Consider the following 24,332-nt stretch of genomic DNA (forward strand, 5'->3'; position numbering starts at 1 on the left):
CAGAGTGGGAGACTTGTGATAGATTTTTAAAGGACATTTGGCCCAGAAAGTATCCCTGTTCAAGACTTTTCCTACTATAACGTGGTTAACGAAATACTTATGGTTTAGCAAATATGGCCAGATATTCAAGGGGTACTTAAAGAGAGAGAAAAGTTCCTACAATACCATTTTCATTCTCAGTTTGTGATTCTTTTTCTATCCTCATGCCAGGCCTAATCCCCCTCAGTCTCCCTGCCGAGTCCAAGCTGGCATCAGTTAAGTTCCCTACTCTTAAATTAAACCACTTCTTGACTGAGTCGAAAGCCACAGTCCACAGTGAAACCAATGAGGCCCTCTCCACAGGGGATTCATTATCCCCAGGAAAAAAGAAAAAAAAGGTTGCTCCAATCTTCCATGCTGCCTGCTCTAGGCCAGCCCACTACACCATTGCTCCCCTACTTTGTGCTCCCATTTTTGATTTTGACTAAGATATTGCCAACACCACTTAAAAAGCTAAAATAAAACTTTTCTGGGAGGTAGCCGCCCTTAAAAATTTACTCTTAAAGAAAAGGGAACATCTTACCCTATTAAGGGAATTGCAAGCTTTGGATCTTGAGCTAAACCGATAGCTCCCTGAGTCCACTTCTCTTAAAACTGAGACAAAGAAAAATCCTAAAACCAAAACAAAGAGAGAAAATTCTCTAAAACCTTCCAAAGCATCCTGGTCACACGGATCAAAATAGCCTCACCACCACCCTTCTCCGAAGGAAAGACCTAAGAAAACAATGCTTCGGGTCATGGAGGGAATCCCCCTTCAGCTGATGAAGCCTCAGATAATGAGAATGAGGTTTCAGGAGATTCAGAATGGGAAACGGAAGCGGTTAGACATCAACAGTATCACCGCCTCGGGTTTAAACACATAAAAGATTTAAAAACGGTGACAACAATCTATGGTCCAGTGTCCCGGCTTACTTTATCCATAACTGAAACCTTGAGTGAGCATTGGCTTATACCTAATGATTGGTATCTTGTGGCATGAGCCGCCTTCTCAAGGGTCGACTACTTTCTCTGGAAAACTGAATTTGTTGAAAATTGTAGAGAAACAGCAATCCACAATTCTGAAAGCAAAGCATCAAAAACTTTTAGGTCACAGTCCCTATGACACCAAGGAAAGAGAGACTAAGTTCCCTCCCAGCCTCTTAGCTCACATACAAAACGCTGGTCTTTCCCCAGCTCGAAAAAAAAAAGAACCAAAAAAAAAAAAAAAAAAAAACCGCTGGTCTTAAAACCTGAAACATCTCCCCCTTAAGGGGTCTGCGACTACCTCCCTATCCAAAATACGACAGAGTCCCGATGAATCCTGTAGAAACTTCATCAGCCACCTCACAGACGCGGCTGAAAAACTTGTAGGTTGAGAGGAAAACAAAAGTGAATTCATTAAACATCTTGCTTTTGAAAATACAAACCCTGCCTGTTAAGCTGCCATATGAACCCACCATAGTGGCAAGGACATTTCAGGCTATATCAAACTTTGTGGGGGCATCTGTTCAGCTCATAATATCAGCTTAACCATCAGAGTTGCCCTTAAAAACTTCACCCAAGATAGTCACCCAAAGACTTACTTGAATTGCAAACAACCAGGCCATTTCTCCAGAGAATGCAGGGTCCCTAATGATGAACACACACCTCCCTCCTCCCTATGTCCTCAATGCAAAAGAGGCAGGCATTGGGCTTCAGATGCCCAGGGTAACAATCTGCCTCCAAGGCAGGGAAGCTCCCAAAGGGGCCAGCCCCTGGGCCCGAACTGGAGACAAACTAGGGCTATCAGGTTTGCCTCCCCAGAAGGATAGCTCAGCCCCAGAAATATTAGAAAATGATGAAATCCAGGGAAGAGAGTCTCCCTGAGATCCCACTTTCCTTTTCTCTTCACAGATTAAGAAAAATGGATCATTCCCTATCAAGACTTGTCTGAAGTGGTTCTTCATAACCAAAAAGTACTCGATTTGCTCTTCCTCCAGAAAGTGGGCAATGTCAGGCCCTTAAAGAAGAATTTTGCTTCTACACCGACCATACCACGGTAGTCAGAGAAAGTATAGCTAAGGTTCTCTAAGCTTAAGGTTCTCAAAAGGCTTAGAACTAACAAAGAAGGAGAGAAAACAAGAAAATTGATGGTTTAGGATCTGGTTTTCCTCCTCCTCCCAATTTGGGGACCCCAGTTGGTTTCTTCCTGCTCCTGGCTTTTGGGCCTTGGGCCTCTAACCAGCTCACAAGCTTTACCAAACAACAAATTGATTCCCTGGCATCCAAACCCCTTACAGGTTCATTACCATAAGCTGGATTTGGCTGACAGAGCCCTATGATGATTTGCCTACAGCTGCATACAATTCAGATTTGTGCTCACCTGTATTGGCATGGGTACCTGCGAAGGGTGTGAAAACAAAATACTGCAAGGGGAGGACCCTATTGTCCATCTCTAAGTCCCCTGAGAAGTAAACCTGATTGTGTACAGGTTGGTGTTAATCTCTCCCTCAGTCTGATTTCCCAGATAACGCCTCAGTTGAGATGACCAGACAAAAATTCCTCTCCTCTGCAAAAAGACACTGATACTACACAAAGTGTTTGAAGGATCAGATCATTGCTTCCCCTCTGTGGTTAATGCCCATTTATCCTCACAATGCAATCATTCCTGGCTGCTTAATGGCCTCATAAAAAGACTTAAAAATGGAGGAGGTGCCAGGAACCAAGCACACACTGACTCAGGAATTTTTCTCAGGAATGCTTCTGGCTCACTTTTACAGCCTTTGTCTCCAGGGAAACCAGTTATCTGTTCTTATCACTTTTACAGCCTCTGTCTCTGGCAAACCTGGCCAGTTGTTTGTTCTTATTAGTTATACCTGCAATTTACAGTTTACGGCTACAGGGAGGGTGATGATGGGGATGAATTGGTCTTGGGTCCTATTGTGGCCTTTCTGCTTGCCTGTCTTTTTAATCTGTTGCTCTGAAATAAAGTTTGAGAGCTTGATCACACAATCAATTTGCTCTCTTTCTTTGCACTTCCTGTCCCCTGTTCTTTCACCCCTCCCCAGGTCTCCACTGAAGCCCTTGCAGGTTGGGGCACTCCCTTGTCTTATGGCTTCCTTTACTGATCCTTGCTGTTATTAAGCCGGTTTATCAATTCATCTTAATTCTCTATTCCCCAGGTCTACCTCTCATTTTGAAAACTTTCTGCTTAGTGTTCTGACTATTTCTTCTTCATCTGGAACCTTTCAATTCTAGCCCAAATGAAAGCATGAAGAGGGTTTCTCTTTGTTTCTCTGTCTCTCTCTGTCTCTGTCTGTCTCTGAATCTCTCTCTCTCTCTTTCTCTCTCTCACTGTGTGAGTGTGTGTGTGTGTGCATGTGTGTGTGTAAAACCACAGTGCAAAAACAATAAAACAATAAGTGTTGTTCCTGAAGTGCAATCCACCTTGTTTCATGAAGCTGTGTCTATCATTTTCTCGGAACTGTCCAGTGGTCCAGTGTCTTGCTCCTTAACCCTACATATAAGTGTACAATATCACAGGCAGCATTATTTCTACCATTTGATTTAGAAGATCGAATTGAGGTCTTCCTTCTTAGAAGGAAAACACTTCACAAACCAAACTATCTCCTCAACTTTTCATAGTAGCTTTTTAAAAAGTTACATAAGGAGGGCAGAGAACAATGAGAAAATGGCCGTAGTTGGTTCTGTCCTATCATATGTGTCCCAGGGAAAAAACTGGGGTTTTCAGGTTTAGCAGCAAAACTTTATGCCAAGGGGCATCTTGTATGCTCCAAGACTTGCTTATATAGGAGACCTATTTTCAAGTAAACTTACTAATCTATTAACTGAATAAACAGAAATCCATTTGTGCAGGATATCCTAATTAACTTTTAAAGTTCTTAAAAAAAAAAAAAAGTAAAGTTCTTAATATCCCATTATTAAACTTAAAGTGGATTAAACTTAAAGATGAGTTTGGGATGGAGAAACCTCATTAAAGTAATAGTAGGTGTGAGTTGGATGGTAGATTGGTGCTTAGAAACCCTCTTCATTGAGGACTTATGGATCAAATTGTGAGAAACTGTAAAGAGCAACCAGCCTTCCGCCCTCCAGAGTTCTCCTCAGCAGTTGAGACCATTCCCCTAAGAAAACAGCCTTCTCAGATTCTGCCTCATCCTTATCCAGCACCGAATCCAGAACTAGAGATGTGAATCCCTTCTCCCAAAATATAGTATATGCCAGAGGGTCCATTGCAGCCTAACACTTTCCTTGGGACTATCTTACTTTGTGGGCTTACATCCTAGAAAATCAGCTTTTTCTTCATTCACCTGCGTTCTGTAACTTTTCCTGGGGAGAAAAAAATGTATATTCACCCACAAAGTGCACCAAAGACATAACAACCAGAAAAAAAATGGTTCTAGCTCAGTAAACCAGTGAGTTTGTTGAGCTTATGTACAGGACCTTAGCAACTGAAACTAAAATGCATCACTGAAAAGCCAAGTAAGGCATGGGTTGAAAACTTGTTGAGCTCTATCCCTCGGGAGCCCTGTACTACTTACAGATAGTTCAGTTATAGTGCCTTCTCACCTCAGTTACCACTATTGCTTATATAATCTTATGAATCTTATAAATTTTAGGAGCCTCTTAGGGCTTATGAGGTAATAATAAGTATTAAGTATCTTACTGAAGGCTTAAAGTGCCTTGATCTAAGATGGAATGTTTCATTACAGAGGAAATAGCTTCACTGCACCTTCCCATGCACAGGTGATGTTACCAAAGGTATTCCACTAACCTGCCAGACTAACCTCCACCCTAGGAAGTTCTCCCTGGGAATCCAGACCAACACCAATCTCCTTCCACTGGTGAGCACATATCAGGAACAAGCCAATATAAAACATTTTATTCACACCTAAAAGAATCCATACATGAATTACCATTAACCATGTGGCTCCTTCTGTTGGGTTCCTGGTAAAAGAATTTAACCAAGGGTCCAGACAACTACTCTACTACCCAACTCTGAGAGATCTAGTTGAGTAGAAGTGCTGCAGAAATTTCCTGAGGAAAAGATGCTTTATTTTATTTCTGGAAAACAATCCATAACAAGCCACAAAAGCTAATTGGGGCAAATGTGGGCAAGCAATGCATAAAGATGAAGGAAAGCAAATGACAAATGTTAATGGTGGTTAGAATCTAAGCCTATGTTTCAGAGCTCTTGTAGTCTTATCTAAGAATGAAATAAAGGTACTCCAAGTTTTGAAAAAGAAGCAAGATTATTTCATTCAAAGCAACTCCACTCTACACTTGACAAACACAGAATTAAAGGCACTCAGTTAAGTGAAGGTACTCAATATCCTATTTATTACTTGAATCTTCCTTTTACAGAATTCAAGAGAAGGAGAATTTTTATTAATAAGGAACAATGTTTAGATGATTATCTGTATTAACTAACAACTTTCTAACTATATACCTATTTCTCTGAGAAGCTTTCCCCTTCCCTTAATGCTTCATATACTAACCATATGCCCACCCAATTATACAATGGTATACCATAATAAATGGTGTTTCCTCACTAAAAGTTACACAGTTTTCCCTGTTGTGCATATCTTCCAAATCAGTCCAGGTCAGATTATTTTATCTCTTTCTCTTTTGGGGTGTGTTTCAAGACTGTCTGAATAAAAACAGAACATTCTTAAGGGTTGCTAAGGGCATTAATGAATTTCCACTCTTTAAAGGAGGTGCAGACTGATGTAAGAGCATGACCCAGGTTACTAATTGATTCCTAGGTGCATTGTCATGAAAGGCATACCTGTGTAGTCCAATGTTGTGATATTATTCCCTATGCTTTCATGACTCAAATGGATTGCAGGATTGAGACAGAGAGACAGGTCCTCACACACATGAGTATGACCTGGACCAACAAACTACTCACAATGAAACAATATGCTGTGCCAGCAAGGAAAATATGCCATTGAGAAATAAACAACCCTAAGTGATTGGATATTTTAATGCTAGGACCTCCTGACCCCATACTGACACACACGCTACATTGTTAAAAATTGTTGAGCCACACACCACCTTGACTCCTCCCTCTTATGTGACTTTTGTGCAGACTGAGTCTCCAGGTCACGTGCCCCATTGCTATGTATAGTAAGCAAGAGAAGGTTGTTATGATCTTTACACAATTTCAGAACACAGCCACACTATATTTGCTTTTCATTTGATAGTTAAGCTTGTCATATTGTTCATATCTATAATCTAGATTCTACAGGGCAAACTACTGAGCAAGTCTGTGAAAATGTTTATAGATATGCTTAATTTTGGAGAGAATACCTAACCTATTGGTAGAGTGATAGTGTGGCTGGCAGGGCAAAAGGAAAGTGAGCTGACACCTTCATATCCCTCTGCATTTGGGTGTAATGTGATCTCCAATCCCATGATCGTGCCGAAATATTAACAAGTTAATCTAGTTAACAAGATTTAAAATCACCATGTAAATATAGCTCTGACTATATGCAAAAGAGAGAGATTTATTTTTTTGGTAAGTTAGAGTGGGAAGACCTATGTGACTGGAGACAACACCATGGGTTGGGTCCTTTAACTATGTAAAAAGAAGGAGATTGGCTGAACACACATATATACACACAGGAAAACACACACACACACACACACACACACACACACCTGTAATTATATTTTAACCTCAGGTATCATTTTTCAGAAGTTGCCCTCTTTTATTTATTAAGGCAGGGTACTCACTGGGATATGGAACTCACAATCATGCTGGTCAGATTGGTTCATGTATCTACACATCTGTGGTCAGCAAAGGGATTACAAGCATATGGCACTATGACCTGTTTTGTCATGGGCAATGGAATCAAACCCAGTTTCTAATGCTTAAAAAGCATGCATTTTATTTTTTTTTCTTTCTTTTTCTTTTTTCTTTTCTTTCGGAGCTGGGGACCGAACCCAGGGCCTTGCACTTGCTAGGCAAGTGCTCTACCACTGAGCTAAATCCCCAACCCAAGCATGCACTTTATTGATTGAGCTAAGAGTATACAAAACAAATGACTGGAGAAGTCTCAATAACTCTGATCTGTCATCTGTATTTAAACCAACAATTACAGGCTGCAGAGAAAACTATTAGTTTGGCAATATATATTATAAAATAATTGTGTCAAGTGCTAAACAAGGGTTAACACTGAGAATGCCTGTTGTACCAAGTGCTGTTAAATGTTATTTCTTGTTGAAATAGCTCTCAAAGGAGAGATTGTATTATGTGGTCGATAAGAAGAAGCCAGCTCTGAAAAGCAAAAGCCTGAGGTTGCTGGACAAGTTGGTGTTGTACTTGAACTTGTCTATCTTTGACTCTCTAATGAACATTTGGGCTGGTGAAAAAAAAGCCAAGAATGAGAATTTTGCCCCTCTGGGCTAAACCGGCACCTGCCTGTGACATAGAGAAGGACATAATGGTGTTTCATACTTTGTTTTGTGGTTGAATCTCTGCTACAAATGACAATAGGGAAAATTTCAGCTTTGCTTTATTATGAGAAATGCTGCATCCATTGTTTTTTTTTTTTGTTTTTGATATGAGAGTGAATATATACTACACTGGCTATCACTTTATTATAAAGCTAAAAATGACTTTGAACACCTGATCCTCCTGCCTCTACACTGCATGTTGGGATTTTATGTGTGTGCCACGGTACATGGTTTAGGCAGGGGGCCAGCTCTTACTCTACAAACACACCTAAATCCCTATTTCTGTTTAAAGGAAATACAGAATAGAAAACAAGATGTTTCATCCACCATTTGCAATAGCTAAGGTCTTAGAAAAATTTTTTCTAGGGATATGCCTCGGGTAATCTTAAAATTTATGGCAGAGTAATGCCCAAAGAGCACTGCCCTGAACAGTCATAGGATAAAGGTTTTTTCATGTCCTTTCCATAGCAAACTGATCATATCCTTCCTATGTATACTTCTGCAAAAGTGCTGAGGAGATGGGCCAGTTGGTAAAGTACAAGAATAAAGACATAAGTTGGTCTCTAAATCCTTGTAAAAAAAAAAGAAAACAAAAACAAACAAATAAAAACAGAAAATAAAGAAAAGGCAGTAGAATGCACTTGTAATCCCAGCAGTGGTAAGATTATTATTAGATCAGACAAATCTATGGAGCTCCCTGACTAGCCATATAGCCTTGATTCTTCAGTAAAATTCTTGGTTAATGTGAAACCTTGACGAGATTATCCAATGACTATTATCCAATGTATATGTGTGTGTGTGTGTGTGTGTGTGTGTGTGTGTGTGTGTGTGTGTATGGGAAAACACACATACATATTCACACACACACACACATAAACACACACACATACACACACACACAGACACACACTTATAACAGTGGTCTGGCCTTGTATACTCCTCCCCTGATTGGACATGTCTTAGACAGATCCTCTGCCCATAATAATTTGTCCCTTTAATTTTACTATCCTCATTACTCTTTTTTCTTTTCCCCTTGGCTAGTGAGTATCCACTTTATACTTTAGATTGAACCAATTCTCCCTTTCCATAGGAACCATCCTCTATTTCAGCCCATCCTTGAATTGCTCCATCTTTGTTACTCACTATCATGTATTTATAGAACTCACTAATGTTGGAATTTTATATTATATTATGTTATTATTTAATTCACATTTGTCTTCCCCATATGCACCATCAGCTACCTGGGAAAGAGTTTTCCATTTGACATTTATTTTTATTTCTTTCTCCCTTCTGTTACTATAATCTAACACACAGTGTATATGGCCCTAACATACAGTGAATATGCTCCATCACAGATGCTTAACTAATATTTGGGAGAAACTGTATAGATGAAGAATATTTATCTCCTGTGATATTTGCAAGTATCAGAATTATTTACAAAGCTTCTGTTTTTCTCATTTCTGAACAGCAAGAAAATCACTCTGTGACCTTAACTGGGAGACATGAAAAAATGAAATGCCTAATCACCCTAGGCAGTGCACCAACAATTAAACAAAAGGAGAAAAATATCCATCCAAATGTCACTAAGCCAACACATGTGTTTACTTGGAATTCTACAAGCACTCCCTGTACAGGTTTATCCATAAAAGCATGGGTTACTCAAAGGCAAGCAGAATAAAACAGCCTATTCTAGAATGGGTGGAGACTCATGAGAGTTCTTTCCTGGAGCTCTTTGTGTTACTTTCAGAAAGCTCAGATATATAGACCCAGAGACTCTTCTTCTCATAAGTTTTTACTGCTCTATAACCTTGTTCAGGGAGTTTTGGATCTTGTAAATTTTATGAGTTTCCTGAATTTGTGAGTTATTCTTTTTTTATTTTTATTTTTGTCTGAATCTTAGAATTTCCTTTCTTCCCTCTAGGAGGCAATGTTTCCATTTGTAGGTAATAGCTGCACAATAAATGCAAGCTTGCATTGTACCAAGGAGGATGAATTTATCTATTAGGTTTAACTGTAGATGTGCAAAATATATTTAGTAAAAAATGTTGTTTGGAGTATTATTTGAAATAGTAAAAGCCAAGATGCAGCACATACTTTATTCATCAGAGAAATAAGGTTGAAAATATACTGTTTATCCACCAGTGATCAGTCAATAGTCAGGGTAGAGAACATTGCTTATTATTATACATATTCAGAAAGATTCCTCACTGTAAAATGCCTACTGAAAAAGCAGGTTGCAGAAGGATCCATAAAGTGAATTTTGGCAAGAGGAATAAGATCAAAGTCAGGATTTTTCACATGCTAACTACATGTTCTACAACTGAAGAGGACCGCCAGCCAGTTACATGTGAATGCTTTCATGAACTAACATAGACTATTTCATTTGCAGTCTCTTGATACATAAACAATAAGGTTGTAGCCATGGTAACCTCAGGGTAATGAACTAAAAATGAAGTTGTGCTTTTTAATGTGTAGCCTTATGAAAGTTTGGACGTTGATGTGATTATGCAACACATTTTTTTTCAGCACAAGATATTTTCAAAAGTTACTGGTATAAAATGTATTTCAAAATAAGTTCATTGGCACAGGTGCTAGAGAATCACATTATTTCTAATTATCATTCTCTGTCCATTATCTTGAGGTTCAACAATTCTGATTTGGAACCTAGAAATCTGGCCCACATTTTCTCTCCCCTATCTCAGCATCACATGTAAGTTTTCATTAGAGGGGATTCAGTTTAAAGTGTTGTTTTGGCATCTGAAAAAAAAAACAGTAAATTTATTGTCACCTAAGCATGAGAATCAGAGTTCTGTCCCCAACCTCAACTTGAAAAAGTTGGGCAATGGCTTGCTGAAATAGTTCAGTAAGAACACTAGCTGGACTTACAGAGGACAAAGGTTCAGTTCCCAACACAAACACAGCAACTCACACCAGTCTGTTGATACAGTTTTAGGGAGGCTGATATCTTATTCAGTCTATTGTTGTTTCGGAAACAGTGTAGTATGAATAAACTCAGACAAGTGCATACAGACACAATAATTTTATAATTATTTAGCTGTACATTATGGGATGGAGATATAGTCTAAGGACTGGGGAAGTAGAGACAAGCACATCCCTTGGACTCACTTGCCAGCCACCCTAGCAACATCAGCAAAATCCACTCCACTAAGACCCACCATTGAAAAGATAAGGTAATCTTACACACACACCCATACAAAAGCATACACACACATGCATAAGTGTTCACATATAGAAAGATATTGAATAAAGCAAAATTCCTTTAAAATGCAAGCAAACACTATAATTTCCAAGTACAATGCAGAGCATTGATCTGTTTCTGCACACAAGGACTGGCCTAGATAAAGGGAATCATGTAAGTTCCTCCTATGAGCTTGTACCTATAGGATAACCTACAAAGATTCAGTGTGTGCATTTCATATCTGAATGAAGTCAATGATACCTCACACTTTCCTTAGTACATCAGATGAATTTTGAAGTTGAGTTGCCAAAAGCTAGTTACTCTATAAATAGAGACCCAAGATATGACAAATCTCCTCATGACAACCATATGGAGTATACCCGTATTGTGTTTGGGCAGAAAAAGTAATTATGTAACAATACAGCATGATATTGTAGAGCTTGGTTCTGTGAGCCCATAAATAGTAGCACCACTGCAGGTGCTGCCTTATGTGAGCTATGACAGATATTCAATTCCTCTACCTCTGAGATTGTCCATAATTTAGCACACCAACAGTGTATAGGAGAAAAGCAATGGACCTGCTTTCCTCCCTTTTTCTCTGTGTGCTCTTCAAATTGGAACTGGTGAGTCAATGGTGTGTCTAATCCTAATTAGAATCTCTACAGAAGTATGGTCTATCCTCCCTTCCTCTCTGTATTCGGCTGTGTTAAATTTGTGAGTGTTTCCACACATCACTGAAGCACATAACAAGAAACATATTTATATCCCTAGGTCAAGGAAGACATGAAGTTCAGAAACTCAACTTTATTCCAAAGAAAAGGTGATTGTGTGAACAAACTGTTGTGCCAAGGAGAGTTTCTGAGACTCCCTAGTAAAGGAGACCCCCTGTCGCAGGGTATGGAGCAAAGCTGTCTTGGTTCATGTAGCTCCTTCCTCTGAAGCTCAGTAATGTATAAGACATTTAAACAAAAGGCTTGATGTGATTCAGTAAATAAATATATCATGAAAACTTAGAAATCTCTGAAAGGGACCAGATGTACAAGGATCCTCCCAAGTTATATAAGTAGTAAAGACAGCTAACAAGACAGAGATCACCCAAGCTGCCTTGAAGAGGGACAAATTAGTGGAGCTAGTGGATCCTAGAAGTGTCCCTGACATGTTGAGTTGTACAGAGAATTCCAGGTTTATAGTTTTATGAACTATCAGTTAGTCTAAGTTGAGCTCTCAGTGACTCAGCTGTTTTTTTGAGTCATTCCATCTCCATTAAGTATCTCCTCACCTATTTCCAATAAATTATTCACTTTCCCAGGTTGGATTTTTGTGATGTATTTATTTTGGGACCCTATCTGAGATAAAGAGAATGCTTGTTCACAATATGACAAAACATAACAAAAAAACCAGCTTGTCCTCCAGGTACTTTCACACTGCCCTTGGCAAGTGACAGATGACGGATATACACCTTCCTATTGCATCTTCTGCAGAGCTTGCATATGCAACCCACTCAGCTTCCATGATTCTCATCTTACCACTTTCTGATATCTCTGGGCACTTCTTTCTGAAAAGCCAGAACCACATTCTTGCTTGACAATCTTCTCATGATGGAAAAAAGGATAAAAATATTTGTAGTGTCCAGTGGAAAGTTTACTTTGCATTTCATTTACTTAATTCATTCTCTTTCCAGCATGTTTTTACCCAAATATATTCTGAAAATAGATAAAAGATGAATTAACCCAATGATCAGGCAAGTTTGGAAAAGCCAGTTAATCAAGACAGCTAATCAATACAAATTCTAATGTCCTTTCATTAGTACACATTAAATATTTTTCATCATTTATTAGTTTATATTTTGTGTTGCTTAAAATGCCAATATCAACAATAAAATTTTGCTCTGTGGAGGTTACTCAGCCCATAAAGTTCTTGCCACATAAACATAACCATGGAAATTCAATACCCAGAAGTCAGGTAAATGAGTTTGGTCTGATGGTACATACTTATAATCCCAGTGTCAGGGAGGTAGAGATGTATGCATTCCCCTCTACACATTGATAAATGAGCTTACTCAAGATTCTGGCCAATAAAATTTTGCCTCAGAATTCAAGGCACCTAAAGAACAGTCCCTAAGTTCACCACTAGCCTCCATATGAAGGCAAATATTAATGAATACATACAGATACACACACACACACACACACACACACAAACACACACACACTCCCCTCTAAACAGTTAAAACTAAACTGTATGGAAATACAATGAACATATAAAAGTAAAAGTAGTGTTGATCAGGCTATATCTACTTACCTCTCTGTCTGGAAATTCAGGAAGCAGTCATCAAGAGCAAACAAGCAAGAAACAATAACAATAGGTAGTTTGTACTTTTCCTCTCATTAAAAAGAACCCTACAACCTGAAATCCAGTAAACACTCTAACATTCTGTTTCTTCACGTATCCATTGGAGATATGTGAAGAAGCCCACCATGATTTGAATGTGGTTTATTACCTAAGATTTCCTGTGCTAGATTTAATTTCCAGTATGTTGATGCTGAGAAATGACATGTGTTAGAATAGGCAATGCATTTCCTTACAATTCACACTATGGTGTGAGTCTCACATGGCTGGTTTTATTGACAGAGGGGACCTCTAGGTATGGTTAAGGGGGAAGAAAAAGGGCTATAGGCCAGAGGGACAAGTCTTTTATTTGGGCCATGACACATGTGGAAAGTGTTCTTGGAGAGGCACTGTACCTAGAGATGACATGTCTTATTGTTGGGTCTAAGAGCTGGCTGTGAAGAGATCCAAAGAATCACTTGATGCTAACGTTCCCCTCTTTTTCTTATAAATGGGGAGGAACTGCAGACAGGAATAGGAGCAGAAGATCCTTTAAATCCCTTAGTAATGTCTAGGGGCATCATCCATTTTGGAGCAGAGCTGACCCTCATAATTAGGGCTCATTCTATAGTAATTTGCACCAGGCTCTTCTATAAAGAGTAGTTGGTAATCCTGTAAATTATCTAATTGTTTGGTTAAAAATGTTTTGAATTGAGGCTGAAAAGATGGCGCAGTGGTTAAGAGCTCCGACTGCTCTTCGAGAGGTCCTGAGTTCAATTCCCAACAACCACATGGTGGCTCACAACCATCTATAAATGAGATCTGATGCTCTCTTCTGGTGTGTCTGAAGACCACTACAGTATACTCATATATAATAAATAAAAATCTTTAAAATAATGTTTTGAATTTGTGGTTGAAGGAATGTCGAGATGAGATTAATGAAGCAGGGAGTAAATAGTACAACTAGAAAAATGAGAAAAAGGGGGGAGGTTAGAAAGGCAGTATTCATTTTAATATAAAGTTTTAGAAATCACAGGAATTAGAGGACTCATACTTTTTCCTATGTTTTTGGATGTCTGATTTTAGCTGCTAGATTTTGTTTCTCATTATTCCAGACTGGTTGACAAAGAAGCAGCTTTCTTTTTGGAGAAAAAAGGCAAAGACCACCCTCTTTATCTGTAAGAACACGTAGCCCCTGTCAGAATCAATCTGTCTTTGGAGAGTTAGCTTGGTTTGGATCACCTCTTAAAGTCCATTTTCAACCTGGGAAGAGAAGTGATTGTATAAAGTTAGAGAGGTAATCAGCCTTGCTGTTCCCATATCAATATCTATAGCTATTCCCTCCTGCTACCAGGAGTGGCACAATTTGCTATGCTGGGCAAGTATTGAGACTACAACCACGATTGGTAGAGGCTTTTATCCCTGGATTACTACTAATTCAGGGGAAAGGACCACCAATGTACAAACTCCTGACCAGTTGGCAGGCAGACAATGATATACTTGAGTGCCACAGAGTATTGACATATTCTGGATTGTAGAGCACTGTACCAGAGATGATATAGCAATTGTTTTGGTTCTGTTGTTATCTAGGGAGTTTTGTATTTCTACATAAAATTTCATAGATGTCTTGAAACAGTCTGACATGCAAAAAAGGAGTGATACCGAAAAGTATGGGGTTATGGCAACATTAGTGTTGTGGCTGCTGTTGAACGGTGAAGTGAGGTTGCTTGACATGATCACTATAGAAGCTGTAAGTGGCAATAGTGAGTTAATTCTAGGGGGTACACACAGTTAACAATCTGTAAAGCAACCAGATTTGGTGATTTTTAAGGATTTGTTAGGCTGAGGTCAGGTTCTTAAGCAGGAATGAAATGACAGGTTACTACAATTTATGAGATGGTTGTCAAAGAAGTAGTAACCTTAGAAGTGTTTGTAATGACATATCCTATTTTTCAAATTTCTAGAGGTTGGAAAAATGAGACATACTTTCTATGAATATGAATACTACTTATTGGAGATTCAGATTAGTTTTTATGATAGCACTTACCGATAATGTTTGTTTACATTCTGGAATTCCACGAATCGTGTATACAAAAAAAGGGGGTCTTGCATTGTCAGTGATCTTACCTTTTATATATGGCAAGACCAAGATGGGCAGTCCCCGTATTTGTCACAGCATTGTTTTTACAATCATCTTTAACTTGGAGCCAAACAAATACATCATATTTATATGGAATGCTGAATATAATGATGATATCAATTTCTTGAAACTTAAATCTCCAAAAATAGGGGCTACCCTGTTGTTATTATATTAAAGACTGTCTTTTACCCCCTCTAGAACCAGCACCACGGTGCCCCAAGGTATCTGGTAGATATCTTTCCAGAAGCACACATTCCAACTCTGTGGCATCCCAGTGTCTCTTACTGCTGCCCACTCTCTTACACTTAAATCTTCACATGAAAGTACACACTACACAATAACCTCTGATCCAATTGATAAGATAAAATGGCCCATCTAAACATACAAAGCGCTGTTCACATCCATCTTTTAAGAACATTCATAACATGTTTATTTCCATGCTGGAAAGGTACAGCATGGAATTTTAACATCAGCCTCAATGTTCTCTCTGCAGTTACTCTGTTGTCTCTTCCAGTCTTCCATTAGTTCCAGTTTCTTCCTTCTCCCTCAGACTTTTCTCCCACCCATTGTTCCTTCTCATCCAATGACAGGCCTTGTTCTATCCTGCACCCAGCCTCACCTGTATGACATCCTACATTACCCTAGATGTAAACAACCAGCAGGTGGAAGATGAGAAGTCTGTATATAGTCCAGTGTGCTTGAGTAAAGATGCTAGAATAGAGTATTATTGGTGGGGGGGAGGGTTGGGGTTGGGGACAATGTGGGTGGTCTCAACATCTTCTGGAGCTTAAAAGAACCTTGTCTTGTTGTGTTTGTGGTATAGAAGGAAGAGTCATTTTGAGGAAGGTTTGATATGAGACAGTTGGGCCCAATGAGAGAGTTCCTTGAGTTTAACCACTGTGGGACTCATGAGAAGTACATTGAAATGGTCCTGCTTTTAAGAGATAGAGGTGTGGGCCAATATATGGAAAAGAGAGAAGAAGCCCATCTCCATTGTTGACAGGGAGTGTGTAGTTTGTTCTTGTGGTAGATTGTATTTAGCAAAATTCCATAGATAAGAACAGAAGTGGTAGAGTAATGGAATAAGTAGGTGATCAGGGAGGGGAGATTGTTTAGGCAGAAGGGCCAGAGTTAGAGCCAGATACATACATGAGTTCAAAAGGTGAGAGGAAAGTAGGATGCTTGGGTAGAGCCCTTAGCCTAAAAAGAGCCAGAGGTTGCAGTTTTACTGAAATGAGGTGAACTTCCTATAACAGTATGACAAGAGAGTCTTTTAAAGAACAGTTAGTTCTTTTGGTCTTTCCTGAAGATTGGAGGTGATAAGAAATCTGAAAATGAAAAGGGATATTGAACGATATAGATAAAGTTTAAAAACAAAGGAGGTGAATTATTGGAGGCTGGTAATGATCAAGGAATGATCTTTCCAATTAGGAGATCAGAGACTATCTGAGACCTTTTTTGGTTGTGGGAGATGCCTCCACTCACCATGAGAAGCTATCCACCAAGACCAAGAGGTACATGGCATGTATGACAGTATGCATCCAGGTAAAATCAAGTTGCCAGTCAATTCCATGAAAGGAACCCCTATTCTGCTGGGTAGAAAAGGGAGTGTGATGACACCTGGAGTTGGAGTCTGACATCTGACACATTTGCAAGAGACATACAAAGTATCCATCCCTGGATTGTTAGGTTTATTTTTATTGTTTTCCACATGTATGATACAGGTGCAGAAAAGAATCCCAGATAGCAGCTTAGGACTGCAAGAGCAAATCAATCTACTCTCTCTCTCTCTCTCTCTCTCTCTCTCTCTCTCTCTTCTCTTTTTTTTTTTTGGTTTTGTAGAGGGAGAAGGGACAGGTCAGGTCAGAGAGGTGTCAGGCCATGGTCTGAAGGAGACCCTGTATGATCCTTTGAAAATGCCTAGTAACAGGTATGAGAAAATGTTCGTGGGTGAGGTCTAATGCTGCTTCATATAAGGGATGGAAAAGGTGGGAAAAGAAAAGAACTGAAGAATGCAAAAACCTAGTTTTCCTTTTTAATAAGAAAAACTATTATTTTGTAGGTGGAATTGTTAGAAACTTAGATACTTTTATATCTAAGTAATCACCTTGTGGATTGGAGAGGGAGAGAGAAGAACACATCATTGATATCTAGGACATAGAAATGAGAAGTTGCCAAGGGAATAGTGGAAAAAAGTGTGTAAGGATTGAAAGGAACCACTGCAGAATAAAAGTGCCTGAGATTTTGATTCTGTCTTTGGCTAGAATATCACATGTTGAATTATAATTCCATGAACTTTCTTAACTGCTAGTATAGAGGTTTTAAAGGAGGAAGAGAAAAGATTGACTTTTTGCCTTAGGAGGCTAGAGGTAATAGGTTTATGTCCCCTGGGCTCTAGAGAAAAATTGGGTATTGAGCTTGGGAGACGTAGGGTCTGATAATTTGATAACAACATGGGAAGGATATTTAGCATCAGGGGGATTCTGGATGTCCCAGACTCAGGTCTACTTGAGAAGCTGGCAAAGGAAATGATATGTTAAATTTAGTAGTGTGGGTGGCTAGGAGGTTGAGAAGAGGGGCTGCTGGTGAATTGGGTTTTATGTAAATGAAGGAAACAAGAGAAATAGAGGCTCTGACATTAGCTACAAGACCCCTTTTCAGTAAGAGGATAGGATACATTGGTACTATCAAAATGTAATGGGTGAGAGTATCAGCCATGAAAATGCAACTAAGTAGTGGTGTTTGGTGAAGTTGGTAAGGCTATCCCCCCTAGCCCAACAATGGGAAAATGAGGAGAGGTGGATCCTCAAAATTTTATCAAGATGGAGTTAGTGATTCCAGTGTCCAAAAGAAAAAAGATGGCTCTCCCAGAAAATATGATGACTACTTGGAGCTCCGTGATGCTGATGGAATTGGTCAGGTTCTTGGACCCCTTCAGTCATCCATGGCTAAGCATAGGAGATCAGTTGTTGGGTGTCATGGGAGTGCTGTCCTTGTGTTCTGGGCAGGACAATGAAGGCAGAGAAGTTAGAGGTATAAGATCCTATTATCCTAATCTTTTTGTTTGTTTTTTTCTTTGTTTGCTTGTTTTGTTTTTTGGTTGTTGGTGTTTTGTCTGTTTGTCTGTTTGTTTGTTTGTTTTAATCAAGAAACTTCATTTAATGAGAAGGGGATATAAACTCTAGTTTGAACATCTACCCCAGCAACTTCCTAGGATAAACAGGCTTCACAATAGTCACAAATTATATGAAATACTTTGGTGGGATGCTAACCAAGCAAGTGAAAGATCTGAATAATAAAAACTTCAAGACTCTGAAGAAAAAAAAAATGAAGATTTCAGAACATTTCAGATGGAAAGGTCACCCATGCTGATGGGTCAGCCGGATTAACATAGTAAAAGTGGCAGTCTTTCCAAAAGCAATCTACAGATTCAAAATTCCAACTCAATTCTTTGTAGATATAAAGAGAAAAAATCTCAAATGCTACCAGAATAAAAAAAAAAAAAAAGAAGTACCCAGGATAGCAAAAATGATTCTCAACAATAAAAGAAATTCTGGGGGAATCACCGTCCCTGAGCTCCAGCTATACTACTTAGCAATAGTGATAAAAATTATAAAATATTCGTACAGAGACAGGCAAGTAGATCAAAATAAACTTGGAATAAACTTGACCCAGATGTGAACCCATACACCTTTATTCAATTAATCTTTGACAAAGGAGCCAAAGCCAATGAGTTGAACAAAAGACAGCATGTTCAACAAATGGTGCTGTCTTAAGTGGCAGTCAGTATGTAGAAGAGTACAAATTGACCCATTCTTATTTCCTTGTACAAAACTTAAGTCCCAGTGGATAAAAAATTATAAAACTATATATGCAGAATCTAATAAAAGAAAAAGTGGGAAAGAACCTCAAACACATTGGCACAGAGGCAAATTTCCTGAACAGAACACAAATGCCTTATGATCTAAGATCAAGAATTGAAAATTGGGATCTCATAAAATTGAAACGCTTCTGTAAGGTGAATGAAACTGTCAGTAGGACAAAACAGCAACCCACAAATTGAAAGTTCTTTAACAACTCTACATTTGATAGAGGAATAACAACCAAACTATACAAAGAACCCAAGAAGTTATACTCCAGAGAACCAAATGATCCTATTAAAAAAAGTGAGGTACAGAGCTAAAGAGAAAATTCTCAATGGAGGACACTTTAATGGCTGAGAAGCACTTGAAGAAATGTTTCAACATCATTAGTCATCAGGAAAACGTAAATCAAAATGACCCTGAGATGCCACTTTACACTAATCAGAATGGCTAAGTTCATAACTCAGGTAACAGTAGATGTTGGGGAGGACAACAAGACCAAACTTCTTCTTATGACCTTAAGTTTCAAGTGTAATTCTTGCAGAGCACTATAATTCTTTTTTGAAATTATGAATACCTACCTATGTAGTAACCTTCGTCACATAAGCATCCCATGGGATTGGAGAAGTGGCTCAGCCATCAAAGTACATGTGCCACATCATAAGGACCTGGATTTGATATCCTCAACCCAAAATACATAGCCAGGGATCATAGTGCATGCTTATGAAATCAGCATTCAAGAGACAGAGATCAGTGTAACTCTCAGACTTACTGGCAATCCAGCCTAGCCTTCTTGCTGTGCTCTAGGCAAGAAAGACTCTCTGTCTCAAAGAATGACATTCATAGTAATGATATATGAAGTTGATCTCTGGCCACCACATGTATGTAATTTCATGTGCTTGTGCAGCACTTTAGAATTCTCCATATTTCTAAAGTGCTTCTCCTAGATTTTAGCTACTATAGTTGTTATCTCCAGCTGTCTACTGAAATCCAAACTTTTGCTATTTTCTGTCATGCTCTGTGTATACCACCATTTTCAAATATAAACATTTTTGTAAGAAGTCATCAGATGAGACAGTGTTTAGCAGAAGCTGGAATGTGAGTAAACTGGCAGTTTAGAATAAAAAGTTCTGATAATGATTTAATAACCATACAGTTTTCTAAATTCTTAAAACTGTAATTTTTAATTTGTGTATTATTTAGATATTTCTTTCTTTTTATCCATCTTTATTAACTTGAGTATTTCTTATTTAAATTCGATTATTATTCCCTTTCCCAGTTTCCGGGCCAACATCCACCTAACCCCTCCCCCTCCCCTTTTATATGGATGTTCTCCTCCCCATCCTCACCCAATTACCTTAGATGTTCTTACATAAAAAAAAAGAAAGAAAGAAAGAAAAACGCAAAACACAAAGGATAGACGAGTGGATAAAATATTGAAATATAAAGAAAATAAGGAGTTTGCAGTTTGAATAAAGCAAGGGATTTTGGTTGATGCTTATTGCCATCTAATAACAGAGACGGGGAGATGACATGCTATTTATACCAAAAATTGGAGTCCCCTTTGGAAGTTTATCCTCTCATTAATAAGAAAGAGAATATCACTACAGAAGTTCAAGGTCAATTTTGTTCAACTTTAAAAGAAAACCCCCACAGGTAAAGCATGCTATAGATCTCAGTGGATGCCTAGAGGAGAAGAAAAAAAGGGAGAAGAGGGTAATCTATGATATTTGAGTTAAGACAGCATAAAGAAGAACACCTGGCAGCAGGCAGGTGCTTAGTGAGGATGAGACATCAAAGAAAGATTATAAAACCCAAAGCGTTAAGAAAAGACATGTAGAGCAGACAGAGTTAAAAGAAATTGAAAATGTTATGAAACACATGTGCCTGGATGAACTCTTAGAAAAGAAGATAATGACAAGTCTGCACCTAGAAAAAGAGTCCATTTCAACAATTGTTTTCTGTGATGCTGTCACTGTGAAGCCATTTACGAGGTGGCCAGAGAGTGAGTAATAGATAAAGCCCATGTCACCATGAAAATCTAGAGTCAGTTCCAAAGTTGTTCAGCAAAAGAGATCAATGTCTAGACTGGCGTTCTAGCCTTAAAGCAGGAATAAAACCATTACAATTAGAAGGTTGATGAAATGAGTATTTTGGCAAAGTGCTACTTGAAGATGTGTTCAAATTCTTAGCTTCCACATTAAAACAAACAAACAAACAAAACCACAACAACAAAAACCTGCACGATAGCAGATGCATGAACTCTTTGTGCTGTTCAGGCAGAAACAGCAGGATACAGACAATTAAATTACCTGGTAACTTGCCCTGTGATCACCACTCCTGAAATCTCACTATTAGCTTCCTTAATACATTTCTGAAAAGCTTGTTTATAGTCCAGTTGCTTCTGTTCTTTTATGTAAAAAAATGTGATGTACCTCGTATTTTTTCATATTTCATCCTTTTATTTTGCATACATGAGAATGATATATTCTTGAACTGATGTTCAAATGGTTCTTTCCTACAGCCTAAGGGCTGTCCTTAACGTCACAGTGATCACCATTTTGCTAAAGACCTTATACACACACTGATATCCTAGACTCATGCTGCCTCTGAATAACATGGAGTCATTAACCTTGGCAGAGAAGATATGCTTCAAAGAAGGAACAAGAAAATATGTAAATTATACAAGCAAGTATAGGCACATAGTGTGGAACCAAAGGAAAATTCCACAAGCTACACCCCTTCCCTAAGAAAAATTCCCCTGCCAGGAAATTCCACCAGTTATACCTCTCTCACCCATTTGTGGTTTTATGACCTAATTACACCCTGTCCTCGTGGTAGGCACATGACTGGCAGGACCAGCAGGGACTTTCCACCACCCAAAACCACAGCATTGCTCCAGGCACCAAGGACAATGTGATCACAATATGGATCAATGAAGTTAAAGGGCTAATGGTTCCAACCAATCTTTGTGTGCCTCAATGTACCCAACCCCATTCCTGTGGCTTTTGTGGTTCTTGTGTTTGAAAGTCACATGTATCTGTAAGACTGGGTTCTTTGCCTTCTCCTGCTTGAAGGCTGAGGAACCCTGACGCGCTGGAACTAATAAACATCTTGCTGATTGCATTGAATCTCAGTTCTGGTGGTCTATGGGGATGAGCAGATCTTTGGTGCTGATCCTTCAGGTCCAATATTTGGGGGCTCGTCTGGGATCCCACTCACCCCCTGCGCCATGCACACCAGGTTTGGAGGTACGCTTGAGCAAAGTTTGTGTCCTGTGTTTTGTGTTCTATGTTACTTTCTGTTTGTGTTTTACCAATTTGTTTCTGGGGCCAGGAGAGGGGTTGGAGGCCCCTCAGTGGTCGCTGTGGGTCCTGTGTGGGGCTTGCAGCTGTGACAGGCAGACATGCTGGATGTCATAGGCCACAGCCTGGAGGATGCTTTAGGTGGAGGGTTCCTAAGGGACACTCTACAACCCGTTTTGAAGGAGGAGTGAAGTGGAATCCATTCCCCTTCATTTGTTTGGGAAGGAGGAGTGAAGTGCAATTTGCACCCCTTTACCTGTCTCTGGTTAGCTCACAGAAGCTCCCATGTGAATCAGTTTCAGTTTTGTGGAGGTCTCATGGCAGCCACTTGTTTTTGTTTTTGTGCACACTTCTGTTTTTGTCTGTTAATCTTTTGGTTGTCTTTCTGTGTGACTAACAGACTATGGGACAGTCACTGTTGGAGGGAAGTTAGAACAAGGGCCCACAATCTATCTGTGGAGATAAAGAAACCTGAGTGGCAGACTTAGAGCAGGTGAGACGAGTTAAGAGTAAGGTTGTTCAACTGTGACCTTCAAGCCACCCTGATTAGATTTCCTACATTCTGGTTTGGAAAATCTGGTTCTCTCTCCCTCTGTGGGTTCGGCCCTCTGTTTCACTTTAAGGGAGCCACAAGACTGAGGTCTTGGCCCTTCACAGAACATCTTGAGATTAAATAGGCAACAAAATGGTAAAGCCTGATAAAAAGGAGAAGATCTACCCAGACCTCCAGACTGACCTGTTTCTCTCTGGTCCCACACTTCCTTACCCTCCCACACTCACTCCCCAGCCTGCTGTAATGCCCCAGGCATCCCCTGCTCATGCCCCACATGCACCCTCGGCCCCAATTGAGAACGTTATGGAAGGGGAAATAGAAAAGGGAGTGAGAGGGGTCAGCATTGTTTACAAGGAGCTGTAGGGCAGGGACCCCGGACAGGAGCTCTGTGCTACCCCTTGTTTAGCTGCGTCACTGAATGCTATTTGTCCTCTTCATTGGATCTCTATTTTCTAGACTCTCTCTCTCTCTCTCTCTCTCTCTCTCTCTCTCTCTCTCTCTCTCTTCTTTTTTTTCCACAAGCCCACTTGAGATGCTTGTTAGTAGGTGTTATAAGTCCTCTTTACTACTGAGGAAATACAGAATCCTATTTAGAGGCCAGAAAGAATGTTACAGACACAGATGGAAGACCCTCACTCCTGCCTGTTGACTTCAGTACACCTGACGGTAGGAAGTGCCAGGTATATCAACAGGCTCCAATGTTGGGTCTCTGAGGGGCTGGAAAATCCCCCACCAATTTGGCTAAGGTAAGGGAAAAGGTCCAGGAGCAGAAAGAATTCACCTCAGTGTTCCTGAAATGTTTGAGGGAGGTATTTTGTCAGTTCACGCCCTAAAATCCTACAGCAGAAGAACACAAAGCCATTGCTACTGTGGCCTTCATAGATCGACCAGCTAAAGATATGAAAAGAAAGTTGCAGAAACTTGAGGGGTTAAGTTGCTGAGTACAAATTGTAGAGAAAGTAAGGTTGAAGTGTGGTTCAGTGTCTGTAAGATGCAAAAGATACCATAACAGAAAGACTGAGAAAGAGAAAAGAAGACGAAAAGAGTAGGAAGCTAGGGGAAAAAAGAGACAGAAAGGAGAGGAAGCTAGAGAGCTAAAGAGAGATAAAAGACAGGAGAGGAACTTATACTGGCCACAGTAGTTAGAGAGACTAGGAAGACAGTACCTGGTAACAGAAGAGAATTTCTGGCTAAACATCCTTGTAAGGAAAAAGGACACTGGGTCAGGGATGACCCTAGGTAAAAGAAGGGGGGGCTTTTCAGTGTCCCCAAAAGCAAGCCTCTCAGTCCTAGAGTACTCGCTATGTGCAAAGATAGAGGGAAAGCCCACCCAGCTGTTTTGTGAATACGGGGACCCAACACTCTGTGCTCGCTCCTACGTCCAAAGGGCTAGTGTCCAGCAAAAGACCTTGGGTACAGGGAGCTATAGGCAACAAGCAATACTAATGGACTACCCAAAGAACAGTAG

At 39.5% G+C, this 24,332-nt stretch overlaps 1 pseudogene; it reads left to right on the forward strand.

Moving 5' to 3' along the window:
- Positions 1 to 776: 776 nt before the first annotated feature.
- Positions 777 to 24,332, forward strand: LOC116901531 (annotated as a pseudogene).

The sequence above is a fragment of the Rattus rattus genome, chromosome 1 (assembly GCF_011064425.1).
Source record: "Rattus rattus isolate New Zealand chromosome 1, Rrattus_CSIRO_v1, whole genome shotgun sequence".
NCBI lineage: Eukaryota > Metazoa > Chordata > Mammalia > Rodentia > Muridae > Rattus > Rattus rattus.